Source organism: Bos grunniens, chromosome 1 (genome assembly GCF_055505025.1).
Source record: "Bos grunniens cultivar Pamir isolate PY7600 chromosome 1, Bosgru_T2T1.0, whole genome shotgun sequence".
Lineage (NCBI taxonomy): Eukaryota > Metazoa > Chordata > Mammalia > Artiodactyla > Bovidae > Bos > Bos grunniens.
In genome coordinates this window covers 127,978,901-127,994,279 of record NC_141165.1, presented here as the reverse complement: position 1 = coordinate 127,994,279, position 15,379 = coordinate 127,978,901, and the positions used below count along the sequence as shown (strand labels likewise).

General features: G+C 36.7%; 1 long non-coding RNA gene across 1 annotated transcript; it reads left to right on the top strand.

Annotated features, from left to right (window-relative positions):
• Positions 1–802: 802 nt before the first annotated feature.
• Positions 803–13,141, top strand: LOC147380202 (uncharacterized). Its single transcript, XR_015134955.1, has 4 exons — positions 803–997; positions 8,683–8,745; positions 12,143–12,246; positions 12,581–13,141. It is a non-coding gene; the product is annotated as an uncharacterized LOC147380202 (long non-coding RNA).
• Positions 13,142–15,379: the final 2,238 nt, after the last annotated feature.

The following is a 15,379-nucleotide window of genomic DNA, read 5'->3' as shown; positions in this document are numbered from 1 at the left end:
ACTTCAGTCTGTTTCTCAATTTTTTAGTGATACATTATGTAGTGACAGTAGGTCAATAGGCATTTTGGCGGGACACCTGTCCTTAAAATGGCTAAGTTTTCAGCAAGGCCTTGATGGAACAACTTTTAAGGCTGAGATCATTCCCAGTTTAAGACAGTGACAACAGTATGTACTTGTTATTCCCTTCTCCAGAACTTTGTTTCCCAGTGAGGCAGATTGCTTGCCAAAAACTGACCACTCTTATTAAAGTGTTTTTGTAACTGACATTACTCAACAAAGTAGGAGTTTTACCCAAGCTTAGAATTAGCAGAGGGCTTTGAAATACAGTGAAACCATAGAAAGAAATCCCAGCAGGAGTTGGCTCTTAAGAAGGTTTCTTTCACTCTATGAGGCCAAACAAAGTGACCTTTTAATATTACTTTTTAGTCATGGTTGTGTTTCAGAGAGGTCAACACTTAAATGAGTTATTCAGTCAATAATAGTTGCATTTAAAACAAGTTGGTGCTGAAAGTACAGTGTGGAAATCAGTTGCATTTCACCAACTATTTCTGATCTTTGGCTACCTGGTGGCATTTTCTTTCCTGATTTCCTCTTTGCTTGGCTTCCTCAGGTGAGTTCATGTGACTAGTTCTGGCCAAAGGAGTCATGAAAACATAGGTCACTTCTGGGCCAAGGCATTTAATTGACAGAGTGAGACCTTCATGAACTGTCTTTCCTGCTGTCACAGTGATTGGCAGCATTCCAGACAGTGCTTGCAACATCCATCAGTCTTGTCTCTAAAAGACAGTGGAGAGGAAAACCCTCAAATGATACGTACTATACGTACAGAGTGAGCAAAACTATAAACATTTGTTTATTTTTTAAGATAATTTAGGGCTGACATATTCAGGATGGTTTATTACCACAGCATAACCAAGCCTATCCTGAGGGATTCATACAATGAGAATTATTGATACAAACAACAATTTGTGGCCATTCAAAGAACACACTGGAAGAGGTAAGCTGGCATTTTTAGCAAGTTTCTTTCATAGTCTTTAATAACATAATTATACATATTGCAGCAGGCAAATTTATTTCATAGGAAGTTAGATCCTAAAACTGAAGCTGTGATTTCTGGTCAGTATTTAATACCTGGTAGTCATCATGAAGCAAATACAATGAACTTTTGTAATATCTTAAACTTTATTTTAAATATACATGTGATTGTAGCTAATATATATATATATATATATATGCTTAAAATGAAGGACTAGGGTAATTGTCTCATAAATCAGTTATTACTGATTTATGTTCATTCAAAATAATATTACTTTAGATCATTTCTTATAGGCTGTGTTGTAAAAATGTGTTATATTCTCAAAATTAAAAACTGAAACAATGATTAGAGACAAATTTATCATCTATGCAGGATTCTGTTGCTCAGGGTCAACATGCAAAGGCTGCTCTCCTTGCTTTGATCAGAAGTAGTTCTCTCAAACTTCTTCATTTCCTATAATAAACCAATTGTGTATCATCATTCATCACGTATCTAAATCTTCATGAATTATTTTCTATTTTTACTTTATACTACTTCCAAGGTGGTTCAGTGGTAAAGAATCCACCTGCCAATGCAGAAGATGCAGGTTTTATCCCTGGATCGAGATGATTCCCTGGGGAAGGGAATGTCATCCCACTCCAGTATTCTTGCCTGGGAAATCCCATGGACAGAGGAGCCTGGCAGGCACAGTCCATGGGATCGTAAAAGATTCAGGCATGACTTAGTGGCTAAATAACAACATCAACAAAGGATAACAAATGGCATATGTTTAGAACACTTTGTGAAAAGCAACATTTAAAAAATTTGGTAATATCCTTTTCTAAATGTCATACAGAATTAAAGTTACTGGAAACATCACAGTGCAGCCTATTAAACTGCACCTATTTTAAAATATTTCAATCTTATTTTCTCTTTATTTTTTCAGTTTTCCCAGGTATAACAACACTATTAATTTCAGTCCATTCTGTCACTCTTAATTCCCCATCATTTTCAGTATTCATTTTAGGTACTGATAACTTACAGTGAACAGTGTCAGATTCTTGATCTCTGAAGAAGATCAAGGGACCAGGGACCAGGCTTGATCACTCAAATGCTTTTGCATAGCAGAGTTTTGTTAGAGTATGAAAAAGTGAAATCACTCAGTCATGTCCCACTCTTTGAGACCCCATGGACTGTAACCTACCAGGCTGCTCCGTCCATGGGATTTTCCAGGCAAGAGTACTGGAGTGGGTTGCCATTTCCTTCTCCAGAGGATCTTCCCGACCAAGGGATCAAACCCAGGTCTCCTGCATTGTAGGCAGATGTTTTACCATCTAAGTCACCAGGGAAATCCTGGTGAAAATATGAAAAGAGACAGAGAAAGCTTCTGGCATAGACATCAGAACAGGGATGGAGACTGCCCCCCTCACTAGTGTTAGCAAGGGAGTTATATACTTTTTAAATTAGTTATTACAGTAAATCAAAAGAATGTCTCAACATTGTAAAGATCTTACTAGACCCATTCCCATAATTTACATTTTAAGATAATAGGATTAGTCAGAAGGTTTTCATGAAAGAGAAACTGTCCTCAAGCAGGATACTTTGTTGTTATATAATCACTAGTACAGAGTTTAAACTGAGTTGTTTGTTGTGTAATCATCAGTTATGGGCTTAAAGAGAAAAAACCATTTTATGTGACTAAGACTAAGGAATGTAGAGAGAGAGAGAAAAAAAAAAAGTTTGTCCTTTCCTCCTCCTTGAGAACCCCAGACCTTTCTTTCTCCTTGAGAACCCCAGACTTGTTATCAACCTGCCTAGGAACTGACTCTCTCAGTACTTTGCCAACATTGTATGTATCACACATTCAAAAAGTAAACAGTGACCAAGTTTTAGAAACTGCAAGTTATAATGATTCATGGTTATGTTATGTTCAGAATAAAAATCTAGATTGTTAATTCTAAAATAACTCATATTTGTTCATCATACAGTTTTATAAGTCCTGTTGATTTAAACAGTATTTTCATAATAACCTAAACTAACTTTCCCTCAAAAAATATTTTATAAGTATTTAATTTTTCTTTTTCATCCATGTAATAACATGCTATTTTTGTCTGCAAAATGGTATAAAATCAAATTTCCTGTTTTAATGGATTTCAAAATTTACTGAAACTGATAGCAAGATACACACTATGAAATAAACCATCTTTTGTTTGTTAAAAAAATGAAATCCCTCCATCTTGGATAGCTCAAAATAAGATGTGATATTAATTTATTGAACAACTAAAATTTGAAGCCAGGTACTGATATTTGGTTCTTTCATGGAAGGGTAAACAGTGATTTCTTTCAGAATATGGGTCTGACTTTGATTAAAATTCTTCTGTTATGCTGCACAGATGAAAGAACAAACTATTTTTGTTTTAAATGATAGCAGTGGATTCTGAAACTGAGCCCAGAAGATTAGATGCAGATTTCAAAGGATAGCACACATCTGTGCATTATTGCAGGTTCTTAAAGCTCCACACCACAAGGTCAGATGAAAATACCAATGACCATTTGCTGTTCATTCTTGTGTGACAAAACAGATTGGCAATAGCTAATATTTCTACAATTTGTCACTAGGCAAATTTAAAAGTATATGTGAACTTTATCACAAAATTATGTTGAAACATTGACTTATTTTTACTTTTGTCTGTTCATTAAAACACACACATACACATATCTACCCACCTTTATTATTGTTGAGTATACTTAAATAATCATTGTATATAAGAAGTGGTACCTATACTCAGAGTTTTGGAAAATTGAAGTAATATAGTCCAAAATTACATACAGCAGAAACTTTGTCATATGTTTTGAGTAGAATGAAGTATCTTTTGTTTACATAACATTTGCCAAATATAACTAAAAGAAACAACTTGGAAGGGTCCAAAGTAATCAGTCATGTATTACAACATTGTCATGGATAATCTACAAAATAGAGAAGTAGTTATTATCTACAAGTGGTCATTATTATAACTTTAATCCACCTATTTTGAAGTAATTTGAGGCATCATATAATAATAGTATAAGGACAGAAATATAAAACCACAAGTCTAAAATTAAAATGTAAAATTCAAATTGTAAAGATGAACATGGGGGAAATTAAACAGAAGGTTTTCAACTAAAGTTTTAACAGAACGTTTTAAACAGCAGGTTATTAACTAACCTCCACTTAATTCTATACCCAAATAAAAAGACTTGGATATCAATGGAAAGATTAACCAACTAGTATTTCTGTGTTTTCAGTTTAAAAAATCTGTGTGTATGCAATTTTTACTAATTTCCATGTTTTTTAGAAATTTTAGAAAACCAACCAATTAGATCCCAATTGTGTAAAGATGAAAGGGTAGCTAGTGCATTAACTGGAGAAGGAAATGGCAACCCACCCCAGAATTCTTGCCTAGAGAATCCTGTGGACAGAGGAGCCTGGTGGGCTGCTGTCCATAGGGTTGCACAGAGTACTACACGACTCAAAGTGACTTAGCATGCATGCATGCATTGGAGAAGGAAATGGCAACCCACTCCAGTGTTCTTGCCTGGAGAATCCCAGGGACAGGGGAGCCTGGTGGGCTGCCGTCTGTAGGGTTGCCCAGAATAGAACACTACTGAAGTGACTTAGCAGCCCCAGCAGCAGTGCATTAAGGAATGAAGATAGAGGAAACTAGTAGCAGTTGGGCATAACATAACATAAAACTTAAGCTTCAAGCCTCTGAATGTATACAAACCCCTTCCATAACCCTGCACTTAATTCTTTTTTTTTTTATTAATTATTTTTTTCTAAATTTTTAAAAGAAAATCCATCCTGAACCCTCCTCCCTCCTCCCTCCCCATATCATCCCTCTGGGTCGTCCCAGTGCACCAGTCCCAAGCATCCAGCATCGTGCATTGAACCTGGACTGGCATCTCGTTTCATACATGACATTTCACATGTTTCAATGCCATTCTCCCAAATCTTGCCACCCTCTCCCTCTCCCACAGAGTCCATAAGCCTGTTCTATACATCAGTGTCTCTTTTGCTGTCTCGTATAGAGGGTTATCGTTACCATCTTTCTAAATTCCATATATATGCGTTAGTATACTGTATTGGTGTTTGTCCTTCTGGCTTACTTCACTCTGTATAATAGGCTCCAGTTTCATCCACCTCATTAGAACTGATTCAAATGTATTCTTTTTAATGGCTGAGTAATACTCCATTGTGTATATGTACCACAGCTTTCTTATCCATTCATCTGCTGATGGACATCTAGGTTGCTTCCATGTCCTGGCTATTATAAACAGTGCTGCGATGAACATTGGGGTACACGTGTCTCTTTCCCTTCTGGTTTCCTCAGTGTGTATGCCCAGCAGTGGGATTGCTGGATCATAAGGCAGTTCTATTTCCAGTTTTTTAAGGAATCTCCACACTGGTCTCCATACTGGCTGTACTAGTTTGCATTCCCACCAACAGTGTAAGAGGGTTCCCTTTTCTCCACACCCTCTCCAGCATTTATTATTTGTAGACTTTTGGATCGCAGCCATTCTGACTGGTGTGAAATGGTATCTCATAGTGGTTTTGATTTGCATTTCTCTGATAATGAGTGATGTTGAGCATCTTTTCATGTGTTTGTTAGCCATCTGTATGTCTTCTTTGGAGAAATGTCTATTTAGTTCTTTGGCCCATTTTTTGATTGGGTCATTTATTTTTCTGGAGTTGAGCTGGAGGAGTTGCTTGTATATGCAAATGAAGCAACCGACAAACAACTAATCTCAAAAATATGCACTTAATTCTGTATTCATGATTTTGAATTTTCTTTTCTTAATCAGGGCTACTAAGCCCTAGTGGCTCACATGGTAAAGAACCTTCCTACCAATGCAAGAGACATAAGAGATCTGGGTTTGATCCTTTAGTCAGAAAGATCCCTTGGAGAAGGAAATGGGAGCCAGCTCTAGTATTCTTGCCTAAATTACAGGGACAGAGGAGCCCAGTGGGCTACAGTCCATGGGGTCACAAAGAGTCAGACACGACGACTCATGCATGCATGCAGGAGGTCCCATTATAGTTCCTGGTTCCTAGTTCCTTAACTGACAAGTTAAGGAAAAATTTAGTTGATCATACAATGCTCAGTGTTTAATAATAGGAAATTTGTCAGTTCATCAGGAATAATAAACATTTTTCCTAGTTGATATACTTTTCAGAAATTTATTGTTAAACACATTGAAAAGTATAGTTTAAGTCTGTTGGCAATAATGTTACAGTATGGCAATATATCACAGAAAAAATGCAATGTTATTCTACCTACAGTATTTATATAGGAAGCAAAGATATCCTATTAAAGCCTATTTCACATACTGTTCTTTTTTCAGAATGGCACAAAGGGGTCCTGGAGTCAAATGTGCTGGAAAGTTTGTTAAGGGATGGAGGATAGAGAAGAATAATAGCAACCTCAAGGGGAGAAGAGAGAGAATAGACTAGAAAGATGAGCTAAAAGAACAAACACATCATGTACAGAGATGGTATTATCTAGCCACAGCAGAGTTGAAAGATGAACTATGTCATGGAACCAAAAAATTCAACAACTTGTTTAGAATTTTCTATTGTCATCATGCCAAAATGAGCACAATAAAATCAAAGCATTATGTAATGAAGAAATTGGGTTTTCAAGCCATTAAATGATAAGATGATATAAAGGCAATTGGTTATGAGAATGTTTAGCATTAGTAATGGATTGTCTATTTTGAAAATTGCTCTGTGAGTGTGTGCACTCAGTTGTACAGCCATGTATAATTCTTTGTGACTCCATATACTATAGCCTGCCAGTCTCCTCTGTCAATGGGATTTTCCAGGCAAAAATACCAGAGCAGATTGCTGTTTCCTCCTCCAAGGGATCTTCCCAACCCAGAAATTGAACCCGCGTCTCTTGTGTCTCTTGCATTGGCAGGCAAATTCTTTACCACTACATCAACTGAGAAGCTAAATTTAATCCCAAAAGTCATTGCAGCATTCCAGTATACCATATTAAAGAAAATAAAAGCTATTTCAAGCAGTATGGACATTATTTCCTACCAATAAGCATTCAAATCAGGATTTATCCATTACTATATTACTGACACATTGAGGATGACTGGCATAACCAGATACTCAGTAAATATTTTTAGTAAATTAAAAATTCACACAATAGACTTATGATACTCTAGAAATTTAGAGAATTGTAATTTTAAGAAGGCATACTATGGGTATAAATATACTTACTATACACAGTTATTATGAAAAAAGAGTTGTACAATAAACTGTATATACATACTAAAATTCACAACTTTGCATTATAAACTTAGTGTATTACAAACTATTAGTTAATCACTGTAAGCATAAATTACACTCTGCAACCAATAATTTACTTAGGGAATTCTGGGGATGAAAGATCATTTCGATTATTGTTGTTCAGTCGCCTAATCGTGTCTGACTCTTTGTGACCCCATGAACTGCAGCGGGCCATGCTTCCCTGTCCTTCACTAGCTCTTGACATTTGCTCAAATTCATGTCCATTGAGTCAGTGATGCCATCCAACTATCTCATCCTCTGTTGCCCCTTCTCTTCCTGCCCTCAATCTTTTCCTGCATCAGGGTCTTTCCCAATGAGTTGGCTGTTTGCATCAGGTGGCCAAAGTATTGGAGCTTTAGCTTTAGCACCTTCCAATGAATATCCAGTGTTGGTTTCCACTAGGATTGACTGGTTTGATATACTTGTAGTCCAAGGGACTCTCAAGAGTCTTCTCCAGCACCACAATTCAAAACCATCAATTCTTCAGCACTTTCAGTGGTCCAACTCTCACATCCGTACATGGCTACTGGAAAACCATAGCTTGGACTGTATCGACCTTTGTCAGCAAAGTGATGTCTCTGCTTTTTAATACACTGTCTAGGTTTGTCATAGCTTTTCTTTCAAGGAGCAAGGGTCTTTTAATTTCATGGGTACAATCACTGTCCACAGTGACTTTTTATGTTTTTTATTTTTTGCATCACCATAAAAATTGTTTAGGGAATTTTATAATCTGCATGCATTTTCTCATGAAGCAAATAGAAATAGAGTTATTCACTAGATTCTAGAAAGATACAAAATTTGGGACATTTTTTTATAGAATTGACAATTGAGGTATCTAATATTTAGGAGCTTTATCAAAATTTTAGTTTGGAGATGCTGAAGAAATCTTTCTTAATGATATTAACTTTATTTTTCTTTGTACCTGTGTACTCCTGAAGAATATCCTTGAAGGCTAAAAGAACTCAACGACAACAAAAGAACTAAAATTGCTTCCTCAGAAATATGTACAATAGGAAGAAATATAATTGCCCAGTCATACTCTTCTGGCAATAATTAGTGTTTAATGTTTATTATATAGTGTTGTTTATTTAACTACTCCTTGACAGAGCCAGTTTCTTATCAATTATTCTCTTCTTGAACCTTTGACTCTGCCATACGCATTATGAGATAAATTAACTTAAGACTATTTAGATTGTTGTTGTCATTTTTTTGTTTAGATTGTTTTAAATGAAACAATGCAGAAACTCAGAGACTTTTAGGATAATTATTTCCTTTTTAACTTTTTATATATTAAAGATTTACAATTCCATCTACCCTTTTTTCCCTTCAGGCTGGAGATAACCTCTGGATGATATGTCAAGAAAGAGAAAAAACAAAGGCATATTTCTCACTGGTATGTCCCCTTTACTGATTAAAACAATTAATATATCAATATGTGTTTGAGTGGTAAAAACACACTAATAAATTGCTACCTGAGTCAGCCATTTGAACCTTTGAATTTGGTTACATCATTACTGAATTTATAGTTTGCTAAAATGACTCCTATGTGAACACCAGTTGATTTACTATACATTTAATATATTATTATATAATTTTGAGTTATGGAGTATGATATGATCTACAAGTTATGTCAGTAGAGTGTACGATTCTTACCTAAGTAATAATTAAAACTTTGGAACATATTTTATGATGAAATTCTAATCTCCATTCTTTTAAGAAATAATACAAATATTTAGAGATAAGAATATGCAATAATAATAAAATTGGTGATATTTGATAAAAAATATTTCTGGTTTAAAACAGATAGAGATGCATCATCCTACCCATTATTTTGGAGAAAGCAATGGTACCCCACTCCAGTACTCTTGCCTGGAAAATCCTATGGATGGAAGAGCCTGGAAGGCTGCAGTCCATGGGTTCGCTGAGGGTCAGACATGACTGAGCGACTTCATTTTCACTTTTCACTTTCATGCACTGGAGAAGGAAATGGCAACCCACTCCAGTGTTCTTGCCTGGAGAATCCCAGGGATGGGGGAGCCTGGTGGGCTGGTGTCTATGGGGTCGCACAGAGTCAGACATGACTGAAGTGACTTAGTAGCCCATTATTTGGGACAGTATTGTTTAAAAATCTTACAGGGCAGGATCGGGCTCTTAAAGAGAATTATCAGCCCAAGTAAAATACTACTTAGGTACAAGAAAAGGGCACAAAAATACCAGAGCAAGTACAGATAGGGCAGGTACCACACACATTAGAAATAATCTAGGGGCTAAAAGTAAGCACTTTCTTGAAGCAAATACAGAATTAAGCAAAAGATTGACACAGGAAAATTACAGGAAAATTACAGGAAAGTCCTGGGCTAACAAATATAGAGGGCTAAGAAAAATAACATTTAATCTGAAAGGGTTAAACCTAGCCATGATTATCTTAGAAATTGAAATGGAAATGTTCCTTCCTGGCTGTAATGAATCAGCTTTAAAGTCTGAAGTTGTTCAGCACCAAGGACAAAGGCAATTCAATACAGACCCACAGCTTTTCTCATCCCACTTGTCTGAGATTCATATATAATCATATAGCTGGAAATGACTTTAGAAATCATCCATCTCAACTCCTTTACTTTATAGATAAAAGAAAAAAACTGAGGCACAGTTATTACTAACTTATCCAATCACCTTGTTAGAAAGGGGTGAAGTTCAGCTTAGAGTCCAAGTTTGCTTTTACCTGGTACAGTATTCCCTAGGTAGGCCATGCAAATGTATTAAATCACATGCACAGAAGATTTGGGCTGTTTTTATATTAATAAGGTAATATTTGACTTTGGTGTTTGTATTTCAAAGGGTGTGTGTGTGTGTGTAGAGATTAATAGTCTAGATGAAAAAAAACACTTTTTTTCTAAAAAAAATAGCCCAGCTTTTTTCAGACTAAATGTACCCTTCCTAATTTTAGTATGTTTATTTGGAAATGGCCAGAAGGAAGTTGACCAAATTTAAAATATATTCTCAGATGTTTTTTTCCTGTTTAGCAATATTTTTAAATTTTTATTTATTTATTTTAATTGGAGCATAATTACTTTACAATATTGAATTGGTTTTTGCCATATATCAGTATGAATCTGCTGTAGGTATATATGTGTTCCCTCCATCCTGAACCCTCCTCCCATCTCCCTCCCAACTATATCCCTAAAGTTGTCACACAACACCAGCTTTGGGTGCCATGCTTCATTCATGGAATTCACACTGGTTATCTAATTTACATATGCTAATGTATATGTTTCAATGCTACTCTCTCAAATCGTCTCACCCTCTCCTTCTCCCACTGAATTCAAAAGTCTGTTCTTTACGTCTGTGTCTCCTTTGCTGCCCTATATGTAGGAGCATTGATACCATCTTTCTAGTTTATATATATATGTGTGTGTTTTAAAATCTCACTTGCTATTTTAATCTTATTATTCTTCAATTTTCCAGTCTAATATCTGAGAACTCATCTATATTTGTTGTTTTTTATCTTGGTCTGTGCTTTTATATTGTTGTTAATTTCAAGTGAAAATTGTTTTGTAAATTCTTTTTTTCTTCTTTTATTTGAAATTTTGGTAAAAAATAATTAGAATTTATAAAAAGTAAACTATTGTTGAGATATTATGAAAAAGCATCAATTAAGGGAAAAGTCATTATTGTTAGAGAATATTTTGTCTACTTTTAGGCAGAGAGACTGGAGAAGGAAATGGCAACCCACTCCAGTATTCTTGCCTGGAGAATCCCAGGGATGGAGGAGCCTGGTGGGCTGCCGTCTATGGGGTCACACAGAGTCGGACACGACTGAAGTGAATTAGCAACAGCAGCATCAGGCAGAGAGACTAAGAGGAACTAAAAAAGGCTAAGTTCAAGTAAAGGCTAAGATCCAGAGGCTTATCTGCTCTGTTAGTTGCTCAGTTGTGTTCAACTCTTTGCGACCCCACGGACTGTAGCCCACCAGGCTCCTCTGTCCGTGGAATTTTTCAGGCAAGAGCACTGGAATGGGTTGCCATTCCCTTCTCTAGGTGATCTTCCCCATCTAGGGGTCAAAGCCAGGTCTCCTGCATTGCAGGCAGACTCTTTACCATCTGAGTCACCAGGGAAACCATATAATAAAACATATGGTCACTGAAATAATAAGCTAAATTAGAAATGGAAAGATGAATCTTAATTTGGGAACAATATTTTTTTTTTAGAAAAACAAAACCTTTTGAATAGGGAATATCACAACCTCCTGATATAGTGTAAAGATTATGAACTTTAGAGTCCAAATGCAAACATTGGCTTGACTCCGTCTACATAATGTTGAGAAAATTTCTTAGCCTCCTCTCAGTCCCAGTTTCTCTTTTTGAAAAATAAGAATATGCTTTTGGATAGCATTAAAACACACATGTAGACATATTCTTCCTCCCTGATGAAGACTTCTAAATTGCTTAGATGTAAATATCTGCTCTAGTCTCCATCTCTTCTCCTAGAGCCAGCTATCAATATTCAGTCCAATCCTTTAAAATCTTTGGCCTTGACCACATTTTCCATGAATTCTGGTGCAAGGTTCCAGAGTTTTATAAAGATATAGGATCCGGAGTTCTCTTTCACCAACCTGCCTACCTTGAATTGTGATAAACTCCAAGAGCCAGGTGACTAGCTCTTATTTTAGACATAGTGTTCTCCAGCAAGGAATCTGGTAAGATCTTAGGGATTTTAGATCTAATCTTTGACTAAATGCTGTCTGAAAACTTCTGCCTGTTTCTCTTTGGATCTCAGATGATTTTATCCTTCAGGTTCTGCTACTTCATCCTACTTTGCTGTGGCAGTTTTGGAAGTGAGTTCGCTGTTGAAGTTTGCCTGGCTATTGACAAAGAAGCTTTCCTTCATTTTGCACTGGGTATGTTGTTGTTGTTTAGTTGCTAAGTTGTGTCTGAGTCTTTCATGACCCTATGGACTGTAGCTCCACAGGCTCCTCTGTCCATGGGATTTCCCAGGCAAGATTACTAGAATGGGTTGCTAGTTCCCTCTCCAGGGAATCTCCCTGACACAGGGATTGAACCCACGTCCCCTGCATTGGCAGACAGATGCTTTACCACTGAGCTACCGGGGAAGCCCTCTGCTCTGGGTATACAATTTTTAATTTGGACTAAGGCACCTAGATAGCATATTGAAAAGCAGAGACATTACTTTGCCAACAAAGGTCTGTCTAGTCAAGTCTATGGTTTTTCCAGTTGTCATGTATGGATGTGAGAGTTGGACCATGAAGAAACCTGAGCACCGAAGAATTGATGCTTTTGAACTGTGGTGTTGGAGAAGACTCTTGAGAGTCCCTTGGACTGCAAGGAGATCCAACCAGTCCATTGTGAAGGAGATCAGCCCTGGGATTTCTTTGGAAGGAATGATGCTAAAGCTGAAACTCCAGTACTTTGGCCACCTCATGCGAAGAGTTGACTCATTGGAAAAGATTCTGATGCTGGGAGGGATTGGGGGCAAGAGGAGAAGGGGACGACAGAGGATGAGATGGCTGGATGGCATCACTGACTTGATGGACGTGAGTCTGAGTGAACTCCGGGAGTTGGTGATGGACAGGGAGGCCTGGCGTGCTGCGATTCACGGGGTCGCAAAGAGTCGGACAGGACTGAGTGACTGAACTGAACTGAACTGAAGCTGTTTCTACATGTCAAACTACCATACTTTAACCTAACCTAGAGTGAGGGGACTCCATGTGGAGGTCACAAAAATATTTTTTCAAAGATTATAGTAAATTTAAATAAATATTAAAAATTTAAAAATGCTCTCTTTTTCTTAATGTACAAGGTCTGGGGAAAAAAATCAAGCAAACAACTTTAATGAGGAGACAGAAGAAATTTATTTTCCATTTAGCTGTGTTTCTTTTACAATTTTGTTCAGATTTTAGCAGGACCAGTTGACCATTTAAACTCAGGTTTGTCTGTTAGTGAGAGGGTTGTTTTGTTTTTTTTTGAGAGGGTAGTCTTTACAAGTGGGTGTTGTATGTAAAACAGTTAGACTTGATTTCATACTTCAACTTTAAAGTCTAAAAATTAATTCACAGTATATTTAATAACCTGGTCAGGGAGAACTTATGTATGCAAGCTCAATGGAGCTTGGCTTCCTGCCTTGTGATTCCATGTACACATGGAACACATTTCCATTTTTTCATTTCACTAGTAGTCTGTAATATAAAGATACATACTTTAGCAAGGAAACAACTTATTTTCTGAAACCTTTATTAGAAGCTAAGTCTTGAATTTGATCACTATCTTTACATCTAAGAAAAATATACAGTCCTACCACAACACTCACACAAATATACATTAAATACAAAGAAAATTATAAAAACATCTACTATTTGAGTTTGGGGGGAAAAAAGCAGAAGGGAGCTATTTTAAAACTGTGTATTCTAGCACAAAAAAGAGGAAAAGCTATAATATTTAGTTTTTTGCTTCTGTGTACCTTGCTGTCATATCAGATGTTATCTTGAGACAACTTGTGACAAAAATCTGTATGATTTCCTTTGCTTGCAGATTGCATACCTGCATAATCTCGTTAACATTTCCCTATGGGTCTCAATTTGCTTCTTGAACATCAGAGCTGTAATTAATTGTTTTAAAAGAGTTTTTTTTCCCTCCCTCATATTCAGCCAAAATCTGCTTCCTGGAATCTCTACCCGTTCGTACTCCTGAAAGTCCCTGGGTTCTGGGAGTCAGTAAGACTAGGGTCACATTACATGATCTCGGCAATACATTCAACCTACCTGATAGGTTTGAACCTTAGTTTCCTTATCTGTAAAATGGGAATAGTGGTATATATGTTGTGCCTGAGCTTTCTACTTATCAATTTATTCTGCCTACTCCTTTGCTCCCATCCTCAAGAAGAATCTGGTATCATTGAAGAGACAAGATGGAAAAGGTTGAAACAATTAATCATCAATATGTCAGTTTGTAATTAAGCATCAAATCACTACTATATCTAAATATATATGTTGATTTGTGGCACACATTATAGTATGCATAGTGTAAGTTTAATTTAGAACTCAATAGTTTTAAAAATTATTATAATAATTCCCCCCTATAATACTTACGTCCTCTGTTTCTTCTTTCTCTGTTTATGGCCATCTCTGTTAACTACTTTCTTATGTGCATATCAATCAATTTCCAAATCATATTGATTCTGTTCTTGTGGTGTTGCACATTTTATTCCATATATTTTTCCCACTTCCTGTTCTAGTCTGGCTCCTGATTAACTCCTACTTGCACTACCATATTTCACTCCAAGCTGGTCTATTTTGTCCAGTTATTTCCTTCTTTAGTTCATTCAACAGATTCCAGCTGGCTTAATCTTCTCAAGCAGAGTTCTGATCAAGGAATTGCCTTTTTTAAATACTCAGTTTCATTCTTCTTGGAAAATGAAGTTCAAGCACATTTTGGGGGAAAATTAAGATTGTCTGTGACCAAAAAAAAAAAAAAAAAAGATTGTCTGTGACCAAACTTCACCCTGACTTACTCCTGTCTTACTCCTCACTACCCTGCTTAACAAATCCTGCTGCTGCTAAGTCGCTTCAGTCGTGTCCGTCTCTGTGCGACCCCATAGAAGGCAGCCCAGCAGGCTCCCTCATCCCCGGGATTCTCCAGGCAAGAACACTGGAGTGGGTTGCCATTTCCTTCTCCAATGCATGAAAGTGAAAAGTGAAAGTGAAGTCGCTTAGTCGTGTCTGACTCTTAGCGACCCCATGGACTGCAGCCTACCAGGCTCCTCTGTTCATGGGATTTTCCAGGCAAGAGTACTGGAGTGGGGTGCCATTGCCTTCTCCCTAACAAACCCTAAGGCCTTGCAAATTTGATACTTGTTGCTTTCCTTTTGCAATTTCCAACCTTGTCTTTGAGTATTGCTTAACTTGAGTCTCCAATTGTCCTTCCCTATTTCCCTTTTCTAATTGTCCTTTCCCTCTTTAGAATTTTTACCATCTTTAAATGTTTACATCAGATACTACCTGTATCTCTCTCTCTTAT